The sequence below is a fragment of the Apodemus sylvaticus genome, chromosome 6 (assembly GCF_947179515.1).
Source record: "Apodemus sylvaticus chromosome 6, mApoSyl1.1, whole genome shotgun sequence".
NCBI lineage: Eukaryota > Metazoa > Chordata > Mammalia > Rodentia > Muridae > Apodemus > Apodemus sylvaticus.
The window spans coordinates 40082997-40095112 of NC_067477.1; the positions used below are offsets into that span (position 1 = coordinate 40082997).

A 12116-nucleotide genomic window follows, 5' to 3' on the forward strand; every position below is an offset into this window, starting at 1 on the left:
GTAACTGGGAGAGAATATGCATTTTCCAGCAACATTTCAAATACGAATACCTGTCAATTAACTGTTAAGAAGAAAAATAATAGCTGGGTAGTGGTGGCACATGCTTTTAATCCCAGCACTTGGGAGGCAGAGGCAGGCAGATTTCTGAGTTCAAGGCCAGCCTGGTCTACAGAGTGAGTTCCAGGACAGCCAGGGCTATACAGAGAAACCCTGTCTCTAAAAAACCAAAAAAGAATAATAATAACAATAATAATAACAATAATAATAATAAAATAACCATTGGAGATCTTTATAACCAGAGTGTAAAAATCAGAGATATTTAACTAGCACCAAACACTGATAGCAAATAGGCACTTTTGAAAACACCACACACACACACACACACACACAAGTTTTTCAAGATGGGGTTTCTCTGCATGGTCTAGGCTATCCTGAAACTTGCTCTGTAGACCAAGCTGGTGAGAATTCACAGACATTCTCTTGTCTCTGCCTCCCAAGTACTGGTGTCAAAGATATGTGGCACCACTGCACATAGGCACTTTATAATCACTAACACCAGCAAGGAGATGCTTAAGTGAGTGAGGTGCTTGCTGTGTGAACATGAGTTGGATCCCCAAGACAAACACAAAAAGTGTGGTAGTGTGCCCTTGTAGGCTAGTGCTAAAGAGTCAGGGAAAGTGGGTCTCCAGAAGCTCACTGGCTGCCAGGCAAGCTGAACGAGCAGATGGGTGGATGGGATCCCATCTCAGAGAAGTAAGGCAGATGACAGTGATAAAAGGCGTTGGCCTCCCTCAACCTACAGCCTCCATTCCTGGAGAAAGCACAACATGGCAGAGCACGGGGTTAGTTAACCAGTCTGAGAGAGCAGAGCCCCTCTTTCCCAAATCAGACCAGAACACAGAAATTCTGCAAGGCTAAAATCAAAATTTGGTTCAAATTAAAATTCCCAAGGAAGAAACAAGATTGAGTTTCACTCTGAGTAATCTCTTTATCTGAAGTTAGGGCCACTGAGCTTCCCTAATCTATGCAACAGACACTCAAGAGATACCCATGTGTCTAAAAGGGGAGTTGTTGCTTCTAATCCTTACATTAACCCTGGCCTCCAGCTACTAAGAATCTCTACATAGTTAGGAATACAGGAAGCCACAATGTTAAACACAACAGTAGTTCTTTCATCCCCTGACACCAAAGTTAAAAGTACGCACTCGATTTTAGTTTACTGATTAAATAAAGATGTTCAACCATGTCTCTTAGTGCAATCAAGGCAGTGGAAGGATTGCCCTCCCCCCCCCAGCCTGGCTTGCAGGTGCCCAACATCAATGCTATTGCCTAAAGCTAAAGCAAAGGAGAGGACAGACTTGCTCTCAGAGTCACATTAAGAGCACAAACTATTTACAAAGAACAAATACCATCCAACCTCCCAAGCAAGATGAGGGAGAAAAAAAGCAAAAGAAATATAACCTGGGAACCAAGACTGGGAGCCAGTCCCAGGCTCTGAGAACTCGAACAGATACCCATCTCCTGTCTCGGGACTAATCAGAAGACAATGCTTTGTGCTTCTTCCTTCTAAGGATGCTCAGATTTCTGAATGCCCTCCAGTCCTGAGGACAGAACTGAATGTCACACTGACTTTCTCAGGATGAATGCTAATTTAATGAGAATCTTACCCTGGCCCACTGAAGTAAATGACGATGTCCTTGTGCCCACAGAAAGCGGGAAAGAACAGCAGCTCCTCTCTATGAAGACTCTGGTACCGAACAGTTGGCAGTGGGTATCATTTTCAGGAACATGATCCACTGGCTAACGCACTGAGTAGATAGGAACTAGCACCAGAGCTTCCTCCAGCACTGCATCCAATCCTGCGTATATACCAGCCTGTCTGGTACATTAAGGTCTTATCTTACATTATCAACTGGCTTCTTCACACTAGATAGTAGACTAAAACAAAAGTAGAACTGGGAACAAGGGAGACAGCTCAGCAGGTAAAGACACTTGTCACCAAGTGTAGCAATCTGAGTTTGATCCCTGGAACCCACATGGTAGAAAAAGAAAACAACTATCGTCTGTCCTCCAAGCACATGCCCATGGCACAAGCACATGCACATACATACATACATTCATACATACATACATACATACATACATACATACATACATACATACACATGTACATTCATATATTCATATATGCATATATACATGGAATAAAAGGTTTTAGGCAGTGATGTTTAAATAAATTTTAAAATAGCAAAACAAAACTGTAAAGTGCTATATATCTTAAGAGACAACACAAGAGTGTCTTAATGGTCTAAAAACAGAATCTGGGGAGTTTAATTCAAGAACTCTAAGCACAAAATTTATGTTCACATTCTCTTAGAACCTGCCCCAACTTAAGCACCACTAAGAAGTGCCAGATCCTCCAGCCGCCACCAGTGAACAACATACTCTGCTTCACTGCAATGGTTCCAAAGAACAGAAGTGCAGGCTCTGTGAGGGCCAGAAAACCTTCAGAGACCACTTTCAAATGTTCCCATTTGTCTGTCAAGGAAAAAAAGAAAACCTTAATATTTATACAAAAACGGATCCACTGATTAAAATTCTTTAGTAAATGTTAACAAAATAGTACTTTTTTTATAATAAATTACTGGAATTAGAAAAATTCTAAGCTGCCAGGGAAGAACTCCTCACATTGCTGCTCAATGCTTCAGCAAACCCCTTGGATTCCCATCCGTCCAGGCTCTGAGTCAAGTGACTGATCTTGGCTTAGAAGGAAGTATGCTAACTTGGGACCTTGACCCTTTTAAAAGCAAAAGAAGAGAATGGTATACTATGTGCTTTGCATTTCTTAAGTCAGCCTATGAGATGTGGTAGTTTTCAGTTACTTCAGTTCTGTTTGGTTGTTTGGTCTAAAGAAACTGAAGAGCACCTAGAGACTGCCTCTGACACAGAAAGGACAATCTGACCAGGCATTGTAAAGTCTTCAGGACTAAAGCAAGCCCAAAAGGCAGCTTACCAGCTTTTCCACCCTTGACAACAGTTACTCCTAGGAGAGAGGAGGGATGTCCTGAAACTTGCCCAGCATCTGTCCGTCCAAGAGAGCACTTGCTTGGCCCTTCCTGTGTCTCGGGTACTAGAGATTCACTCAGTAGGAAGTGGTGAACAGGATGGACTAGAATCTGCTTGCAGTAGTCAGTCTCAGTCTGTGCCCTCCTCTGTACCACTGACTAGGCTCAACTAGACAATATGCTTCAAAACCAGTGCTAACCAGCTGTCAACAAACTTTCTCAACTTGGTGCTAAGAGATTTACTTTTTTAATTTCCTTGGTAAAGCAGTATAAACTCTGCTTAAAGCAAGCAGAAAGCTGTATTTTTATAAATATCATACATGGGTAAAGGTTCAATCAGGGCCCTTGGGAATTTTCTGGGCAATAATACATGACAGAGGTCACCAGGAGAGTTGGCTCTTTTCTGGTACTAAGAAGGCCACATGAGATCCCACCTAAAATTGCCTGATTGGTCGCATGCCTCATGAAGAAGTCTTACTTTGTAGACTTCAGATCTCAGACTCACTAATAAGCACCACACAGGACTGTGTAAGCAAATCAAGATTCCAACAGATTCCCAACAATCTTGTATTTCTACTTGTCCAGAACCAGAATCACCATACTAACAGGATTACAATCAGAACTCTAGCCCACAAAACAAACACTTCCTGGTGGGTAAATCTGAGTTTTGTTTTTCATTTTCATTTATACTGAATCTTTAACTGCTTCTTTTGTTTTTTTTTTTTTTTTGTTTTTTTTTTTTTTTTTTTAAAAGACAGGGTTTTACCATGAAGCCCAGGCTGGCTTCAAACTCTCAGTTTCCTGTATGCGCTCTGGGATTAAGGATGTGAACCAGCACTGCTCGACTGCAACATCACTCACCATTTCCTTCTCACTTCATTTCCACTGCATTTCTTTTTTTAAAAAAAATCACCACATAGACCAAGTTGGTCTTTAAACTCACAAAGATTCTCCTGCTTCTACCTCCCAAGCACTGGGATTAAAAACTGCACTACCACACCTGGTGGAATTTTAACTTTGGCTAGGTCTTTTAAAGATTTTTAAGACAAAAAGATATCTTATCAGTCTCAAAAACAGCAAAAGTTCCTCAACATCTACAGAAAGAGGATCCAAATTCTTCAGCAGGGCTTGGTTCCAGCCTAATTCTCAGCTATTTCCCCTGCCCTTCACACACCCTTCCCTATGGACATGATGAACCCACCCTCTCTACAAGGCAGTCCGGTCCTCCCTCGCTTAGCCCCTTCACAAGGTCCCCCAAAACACTACTCTATAATTCTAAAGTTCATCTCTCCTGCTGTGCTTAATTCAAGGGCCACCTCTCAGGGCATTTCTTAGTGTCTCTGCTGAGTCCCTCAGGTTGGGGAGACCAACTTTAGAGATCAACACCATACAGAGCTCTACTCTACCATACTAGTTAAGCCTGAACAACACAGGGCAATATAGTTAACTATATAAGACCTGGGGCTCCAGGCAACATTTAATGCCAAGAGCTCAAAAAAAATCTCAGTTAAAAAAAGGCTGACATTGCTTGGAACCTCAGCTTTCTCCTCTTTTACCTGTGAAGAACTACATCTATTTCCAAGCAAGAGAATCAAATAAGGGCAAACAAATTCCAGGAAAGTTAAAAAAGACACACCTCTGTTAAACATAGTGCCAAGGTGATTAACTGATTGTGAAAAGATGGGAGTTAAAATGATCCCGGGCTACCTGAGTCGACAGTCGGCCTCTGTATCTGACCCAACATTCTTGTGACTATTAGGTAAACCCCTTTGGAATGCAGGAACAGGCCCTGAGCTTCCATTAACCTAGGAACATCATCAGACAGCATCTGAGCCCCGGAGCAGAGGCCTGCCTGCCTGCTATCCACCCACATAAAAGAAGAGGCCTGCGCCCAGCTCTCTGTTCTCTTACTACAAACACCGAACTCAACTCTTACCACAAGGGAACACAGTGATGGGGTGACCTGAATCTGTGTCCCCGGGCTGCAGCCACTCATATTTGGCCCAGAATAAGCTGCCTCACTCCCTCTGAGGTAAGGGCTGTGTTTTTACATTGAGGAAGCAGAGGATGCGCAGCACCCAGGCCTAACGCCCACACTCCAGGCCTCCCAGCTCTCAGCTCTTCTCTCGGATGCAAGTCTCAGGGATCAAAGTCCTTCTCCACAGCAACCCCTCCTTGGAGGTCACCCTGTACAGCCCAGGTAGACATTGTGTAAGGCAAATAAAAGCCAGAGAAGTTAAAAAGTACTAAGGCTAAGAAACCAGGGTCAACACTTAGTAAAGTGCTGCATACTTAGAGGATTCCAGTCAAATACTAATGGCTAATCTGCAAATGCCTAGGACTGGACAGACTACCACATCCTCCATGGCTGTCAGCTCCTCGACTCAGCTTCCAGAGTGTCCCTTGTGAAGATCACTTGGTCTTGCAGTTACCACCACTTCATTTGTCTTAGTTAGGGTTTTACTGCTGTGAATAGACACCACGACCAAGGCAACTCTTATAAGGACAACATTTAATTGGGCTGGTTTACAGGTTATGAGATTCAGTCCATTATCATCAAGGTGGGAACATAGCAGCATCCAGGCAGGCATGGTGCAGGAGGAGCTGAGAGTTCTACATCTTCATTCAAGGGAAGGCAGGAGCAGACTGTTTTAAGGCAGCTAGGAGGTGGGTCTCAAAGCCCCCCCCCCCACCATGACATACTTCCTTAAACAAGACTACACCTACCTACTCCAACAGGGCCACACCTCCTAAAAGTGCCAAGTCCTGGGCCAAGTATATTCAAACCACCACATCATTAAAGCATCTCTATCACCATTTACAATGTATTTCCTTTAATTTTTTTCATGATCTTACACAGGCTACAAGAGCAGACTCTAAGCAAGCAAGACCTGTGTGATTTCTTTCCAACCCTTTCACAGACTCCCTTCCAGAGAACTGGAATTATCCAAATCCCATGGTACCTCAGAATGTTGTGTGTCACTCTGTTAAATGACTGTACAAACATACATGGTTAAGGTTTGAACAGATTTAGATAGAAGCTCACATTTATCCTGAATTCAATGTCAGGTTAAAGTAAGGGGTGGGAGAGGGGGAGGGATTTCTTTACCTAAAACATTTTCATTAGTAGTAAACACAAAAATCAGAAATGACAGAACAGGGACCTGAAACTAGAAACGTAGGTGGCTCTTTTTGTCCCATCAAGTGCTGTAACTAACACCCAGAGTCATTCATATTCTCTCCTGAAGGGAAAATCAGTGTTTCACATTCACTTTTCATGATTTGTCATAAAAATAATCTAGCTTGTATTACATCAGTGCTTGAAATTACTCATCAGCTTAATTAAATAAAAGCTGATAACTTTTTTCCAGACAGGGTTTCTCTGTGTAACCCTGACTGTCCTAGAACTCTCTTTGTAAACTAGGCTGTCCTCAAACTCAGAGATCCAACTGCCTCTGCCTACTGAGTGCTGGGATTAAAGATGGGTACCACCACACCCAGCTTTATATGAAATACATTTTAACTTCATTATTGTCCAATGAGTACTAACTCACTAAAATGTCCATTTTCTACCCTGATAGTTCAGAAATCCAAAATAAAAATGAATGCCCCACCTGTTTTCATGTAGGTTTCATTGTGAAGACAGAGGAGTCATAACTCTAAGATTAACCCCTGGGTACTACCACCTGTGTGTAGCACATTCCTGGACAGTGTAGAGACAAGGGCTGTGTGACTTCAGCAAAGCCTCAGAAGCAAACTGCTGAACCCCTGTACCCCTCCTTCTAGAAGTCTTCCTGGTGAAGACTTGAAGACTCCAGGAAAGACTGCCCCCAATCAAATCCAAAAGCAGCACGTAGGAAAGCCAGAAGCGGAAGAAAAAAAACCCTGCTCCCTGAAGATTTTTGGGTCAGCTCCAAGAACTTTCCTTCTCCCTCTGCCAGCAGCACCCATCAATTCCCATAGCAACCAGCCCACAGCTTTGCAACTTGTCCAGGAGTGAGGCGGGGCAGCAGCAGTGGCAGCAGCAAGCAGCAGAATACAAGAATAAAGTCTGAAACCAGGCAGCAATCTGGGCTAGGTGCTTACATGCTCCAGCAGTGCCTCCCTGCCTCCCAATTCACACTCCCAATTCACACTAACAGACTACTTTCCTCTGACCCCTCAGCCAGATGCTGAGACAAAATGGGGACTCAATCACATAAAACAAGATTCTGCTTTCCAGTATGACTTTAGGTCACTCTGTATGACACTAAAGCAATCATGTCTCCTTGCTCATTCACTGAGGACACTGAATCAATGTACTCAATTTGGGAACCTCTAGAGCTGACATTAAGATTGGGATGACCTAGGAGTGACCATCCAAGAACCTCAGAAGTGATGGATGTTTGCTGAAGTGGCTAGAGACAGGTAGAATCTTGTGAAGAACAGGTCTCAAGATGAGGAAAACTGCGGGGGACCAGCAGCATGTGTGTCCCCAACATGGGTCCCGAGAAATGAGGAGCACACATCATTATGATGACTTCCAATAAGAGTAGGGGTGTTAGCCGGACGGTGGTGGCGCACGCCTTTAGTCCCAGCACTTGGGAGGCAAAGGTAGGCGGATTTCTGAGTTCGAGGCCAGCCTGGTCTACAGAGTGAGTTCCAGGACGGCCAGGGCTACACAGAGAAACCGTGTCTCGAGAAGGAAAAAAAAAAAGAGAGAGAGAGTAGGGGTGTTATCAAAAGTAGGGGATATGTTAGTGATAATTCAGAGCTGTGGGCTAGGGATGCATGTTCAGTGATTTAGTACCTATCTCCTATACAAGATTCCAGGTTCTACCTCAGCACCACAGAAGCAAAAGAATAGAGGAGGGCTGAGAGGAAAAAGAATGACTAAGGAATCCAACATGCTTATCTAAAGAATCACTATGTTAAAAGAGATTTTCTCTTTTCCCACACTAAAAAGACAAAAGTCAAACTAAAAGTTCTCAGCATGGGCTATAAAGCAATTCTGCAAAATTTCACATCATCTTACAAAAGCTAACAGGCAGGGAGACAAAGAGCAGGATGGGAGCCAGTGCCCAGGGTCAGCATAGGCTACAGCGGACTCGAGCAGCACAACTAGAGTTCCAGCCCACACTCCTGCCCGCTTCACACTACAACCAGTATACACCCATGACTTCCCACTGAAGACCTCAGAGCACTGTGGTGGGGAACGTCCAACTTTTACCTAAGATATTAGACCCTAAAAGAACAGAAATTACCAAAAGAACGGAAATGGAACTCAATACATGAAGAAAGAAACTATCTCTATGTGATCAGTAATAAATCTACTTGAAGTAAACTTTTTTAAAAACAGAGAAGATGGGAAATATCTAATGTATACGAAACAGTTGCCCAGGAGATCAAAGCTTCTAAAAGAAATCTAAATTCCCATGTAAATGTGCTACAATTCTAGTAAGACTAAGAAGATATTCTTAGAGAATACTCAAAAGCTAATTCTACAGCTCCTGTGGGAAAATTGTGAAGACTAATTGGGCTAATTATGGAAAAGAAGATTAATGAGGAGGGCGGCCTTAACGCTTGCCAGCTAGTGAAAGTGTGGTGAACCGGTGATAACGAAGGGGGTAAAACTGGTTCCTGAGTCAATGGATACACTAAAAATCCCAAAAACACTTGAGGGAATTTCAAATAAGATAAAATGTGACACTTAGAATAAATCAGTGTAGAGAGAGACATGTCTCAGCAACAGCAATGGCAGAGCCAGATAATCAGGGAAAACAAAGGAAGGGCTGCTCACCAAATAAACACAGTAACAATAATGCTCACCATCAACAGAAGCCACCAGAGTCTTCAAAGAAAACACATTTTTCATAAACCGAGAGCCCACATTTCTTCTAATAGGACATAAAAATCTAATATCAAGAAAGTTAACCTGAAAAATGCACAGAAGGCAAAAGATACCATAAATGGCAAAACATAAACCATGTAGAAAGGTGAAAAGCACTTTGTCTTTATTTAAGAGCCTATGTGGAAAGATGAACAGGCAGAGGACAAGAGGTAGTCTACACACTGGGAAGTTACCGTTAAGCACTTGAAAGTATGTTCATGTGTGGTGTGAGAAACAGCAGCGAGAATCCACTTTTCAGTTGTGAAATTGACAGAGTTCATAAAAGGCAAAGCTAAGGCAAACTGAATATGGCAGAGTATAGCAATAATTCGAGGCAGGAAGGTAAGGAATTCAGAGTCTGAGGCATTCTCTGCTACATCTCATGTTCAAGACCAGCCTAGACCATGAGACATCTTAAAGACTAAGCATTATGTACGTAAAGGAAAACAGTGAGACTGCACACCTCATTAGTCCCAGCTACTTGGGAAGCTGAAGTGGGTAAGGTAAGCCTGGGTACGCACAGAAACTTCATGCCAAACAAAGTGAGATGCAAGCTAAGTCGTGTACTATTGGCAAGAGAAGAAAGTAGTATCTACTGCTGAGAAGATACATTTGTGTAATTTATTTGGAGGTAGGGTGTTAATACTTGAAACAGGCTCTAACAATAATAGTCTTTAAACCAGAAATCCCTCTAAATTGTACACTTGTAAGTCAAGGTTAGCTGCTGTGTGTTTTCTATTGTTATAACAAAATGCCTGAGTAATGCCTGTAATGTACAAAGAATGAAGTTTTGACACTGAAAGTCCTAGACTGGGTGGCCCATCAGTTTGCCCTATGGTAAGGAACTTTTGGCCACTTCACAACATAATAGCTTCTGTGAGGGCATCATGGTGGAAACATATCAAGACAAAAATAAAATGACATTCAGGGACCAGTTTTACTCAATTACTGGCGCTTGTGAGAATGGACTCCCTCAGAAGACCTGCCCTAATCCCTTATGAGGGAAATGCCTTCTGAGGGTAAGGACTTCACTATGCTCCACCTCTTCTGCGTGTTTCAGCACCTCAACAGGACACACTGGGAGCTAAGCTTCTACTGCACTGCCCTTTGTCGGGCAGATGCTCAAAACCCATCTGTATCTTAGCAGCTACTGTGGCACTCAATGCCTAAAGCCTGTCACTGAGACACTGAAAGATAAGGAAAAATCTGCAGCTAGAATGGATTCAGTGTGCTATGCTTCCATTCGCACAAGAGCTATAATTCATACATAAGTATAAATATCATGTGGTAGCTGAGTAAATCCTGGAAAAAAAACAATGTTGTCAGAAACAAGTATTAAACCCTATGTAGATGTGGTACCTCTACACAGCTCTGCTTCCCTGGGCATCTGTGGCTTGCATCCTCTTACATACGCTAATGAGAAACAGCAAAGTCTACTACTGTACTTTGTCAATTTTCAAATCCTCCCCTCACTGCCCCTAAAGATGCGCCTGCATCACTTTCTAGATTCCAAATCCTTCAAGAAAAAAGGGGGTGGGGTGGCCCCATGCCAAGCTCAGCTCTGGGTGTACAGAGAAAGCTGCCTGTGTAGTTAAACAAATGAAAGCCAAGCTGATAATGGGCAACATGGTAGCATTCAATTAAAGTGCTTATGCTCTTCTGAGTCTTAGTTATTTGTCTATTGCTATGATAAAACACCCTGACCTGCGCAACTTTAGAAGGGTTTACTTGGGGCTGGCAGTGCCAGGCGGGTCAGAGTCCACCACCATTATAGCAGAGAAGCTTAGCAGCAGGCATGCATGGGAACCTGAGAGCTGGGGGCTCACATCTTGAACCACAAACAGAAAGCAGAGAAAGCAAACCCCAACTAGCCAGAGCCCTAAACTCTTAAAGCTCACCCCCAGTTGTAGAAGTTCAAAGGTCCCTGTGCTCACAGAGAAGCACTAAAGAAACAGAAATGCTGGCCAGGCAGTGGTAGCACACACCTTCAATCCCAGCACTTGGGAGGCAGAGGCAAAGGCTGAGGCAGGGGGCCAGGGGGCAGGGGGGGGGGGAGGGGGGGAGAATGGGGGAGCAGGGGCAGAGGCAGGCGGATTTCTGCGTTTGAGGCCAGCCTGGAGTTCCAGGATAGCCAGGGCTACACAGAGAAACCCTGTCTCAGAGGGAAAAAAAGGAAAAAGGAAGGAAGGAAGGAAGGAAGGAAGGAAGGAAGGAGGGAGGGAGGGAGGGAGGGAGGGAGGAGGGAGGGAGGGAGGGAGGGAGGGAGGGAGGGAGGGAGGGAGGGAGGGAGGGAAGAAAGGAAGAAAGAAAGGAAGGAAGGAAGGAAGGAAGGAAGGAAGGAAGGAAGGAAGGAAGGAAGGAAGGAAGAAAGAAAGAAAGAAAGAAAGAAAGAAAGAAAGAAAGAAAGAAAGAAAGAAAGAAAGAAAGAAAGAAAGAAAGAAAGAAAGAAAGAAAGACCCAGACTTGTCCCTTCAAAGGGACGGACAGAAAACATTTCCCACCCAGAAGCCTGGAGACTGACATGCTTAATCGCCTGGTAATCTTTGCCCTTTGGGGTCACTGGATCCTCTCCAGAACCTATAGAACCTACCTTTATGGAAGGTGTCACACATCAAGCTATACCCCATCTTTATGGAAATTGTCTTATGTACTTTATAAATAGTTTATTTTCAATAGAGCCATGTCTTAAGCTTTATTGTGCACAAGAGATGGAATCTTATTTATTTATTTATTGAGCTTATTTAGTATAATCCTCAGTGCTAACTACTGGCTAACAAGGTGATTTATGAGAAGTAGACAAGGATGTAGAAATTAATACACTAAAGAAAGAATATAAATATAATAAATCTTTTGATTCAAATTTTCTCTTATAATACACAGCACTGGTAGCTTGCAAAAATGGCATTGTTCTAAGGGCTTTCCCTAAATATTTGACATTTTTTTAAATGACACAAAGCCCGTATAAACAGGATGAATCTAGAGGAAGGTTCATGGTGTGGTGGTCTGAGTGGGAATGGCCTCCATAGGCTCCTATTTTTGAATGTTTAGTCATCGGAAAGTGGCTTTTTTTTTTTTTGTGAGGATTAGAAGGTATGGTTTTGTTGAAGTAGGTGTGCCTTGTTCACAGAAGTGTTTCAATGAAGGCAGGCTTTGAGGTTTCAAAAAGCCCATGCCAGGTACAC

The 12116-nt window shown here is 43.1% G+C and overlaps 1 protein-coding gene across 7 annotated transcripts in view; it reads right to left on the reverse strand.

Moving 5' to 3' along the window:
* Sipa1l1 (signal induced proliferation associated 1 like 1) overlaps positions 1 to 12116 on the reverse strand; it is a 258641-nt gene that overhangs the window by 173837 nt on the left and 72688 nt on the right. Inside the window, exon 4 of one of the 7 annotated variants that reach the window (XM_052185507.1) lies at positions 2446 to 2538. The exons of the other annotated variants lie outside the window; for them this stretch is intronic. The gene's annotated coding sequence lies outside the window, so the exon portion shown is untranslated. The remainder of the gene's footprint in view (positions 1 to 2445; positions 2539 to 12116) is intronic. 7 annotated transcript variants of the gene reach the window in all.